The following is a 1,508-nucleotide window of genomic DNA, read 5'->3' as shown; positions in this document are numbered from 1 at the left end:
CCTTCCCTTTGCCAGTGCCCCCTCCCATCTCACAGGGGGGGGGGGGCTTGGATACCCTTGGGCCCCTGGTTCTTTTCTACTTCTGAAGGGGTGTGTCCCTGCTGTCACTACTGGGGAGGCAGGTCACGGGGAAAACTGCAGGCGCATGTAATCAGGGCACATACAAAGCAAAGCCTAACACCGGGCACTATAATAACAGTAAGGGAACGCTCACACAGGTTGCTGGTTGGGACCGGAAGTCACTAGCGACCCCGGCCCATTTATTTATAGCTCTCTGGCCACGCCTGGCCAGAGACTGATACATTGTGCGGTGGTGCTTCCGGTGGCTCGCCCCTCGAGGCTAACCACTAGAACGCTACATCCCTTATCAGGTTGGATTTTGAAACGAGATACAGTTATTATGATCGAGCACAAAAAGTCCGCTGGTCTTCGGTTGGGCTGTGGGTTCGGCCGGAGGCCATACGTGTGGTGGTGCATGTCGCGATGGGCATGGGGACTGGGCCGCATGCTGTTCGCTGGTCGTTGGTCTGGACTGCGAGTTTCGGGCACCTGTGGCTTCCCTGAGGTGCAATGCGCCTCGATATCACTTACGTGGTCAATGTCCTCCGGTGCGGCCTCAGACGCCTCTGCTGGGCCTGCTGGGGTCTGGTCTCTGGTCATGTCCAGGACCTGCTTGAACCACGATATGTTCCTTGTCACGGTCTCACCGTTCCGCTCCGCCGTGACAGCCGTTCTGTTCGTTGACTTTACCACCCACACGCCGGGTTCATAAGGGGTTCGGAACTTTCCAGTGTTCCAGCGGTTCCTGATCAACACTAAGCATCCGGAGTCCAATACCCGGGCTTTCGCCTTGCGCCTTCTACTCGCATTGTCGTTGGTATGATGTCTTCTTGTTTGTGTTTTCATCGGGTCGTAGGACTGGTGGGACCATCTTTCAGCTCTGGGAAGCATGTCTCTGCGTGGTCCGGCTAGCATGAGCGACCACGGGGACACCTGAGTTGTGCAGTGAGGTGTGCTACGATAGTCCCTCAGGAATCGCTGCAGCGTGCTCTCAGGATCCGTGCCTTCGGCTGTTGCGATTCGCAGTACCTTGTTGATGGTTCGCATGAACCGTTGTACTTCGCCGTTTGCCTGCAGCCACTGGGGTGTCGCGCGATGGTGCTTGATTCCAAGATGTGTCAAAAACTCTCGAAAATCACTCCCTTGGAACGAGGGCCCGTTGTCAGTTCTGTTGACCTGGGGGATACCGAACAGAGCAAAGGCTTTTTCCAGTACTGGTTGGAGGTTGTTGAAGGACGTGGATGAGAGTACTTCCACCAAGGGGTATTTGGTGTAGCTGTCCACTATGACGGCAGTGATTCTCCCGTCTGGGAAACTCCCAAAGTCGAGACTCAGCCATGCCCACGGTGACGGAGGCGGTTCATCGGTTATGACAGGTGCTGGGGCCTCTGGGTTCCCGGTAATTTGGCACACTCGGCAGGTGCGTACCACGGATTCGATGTGGTCCT

Source organism: Lissotriton helveticus, chromosome 1_2, assembly GCF_964261635.1.
Source record: "Lissotriton helveticus chromosome 1_2, aLisHel1.1, whole genome shotgun sequence".
In the NCBI taxonomy this organism is placed as follows: Eukaryota; Metazoa; Chordata; class Amphibia; order Caudata; family Salamandridae; genus Lissotriton; species Lissotriton helveticus.
The sequence above is the reverse complement of the archived record's forward strand: the minus strand, read 5'-3'. Positions refer to the sequence as shown.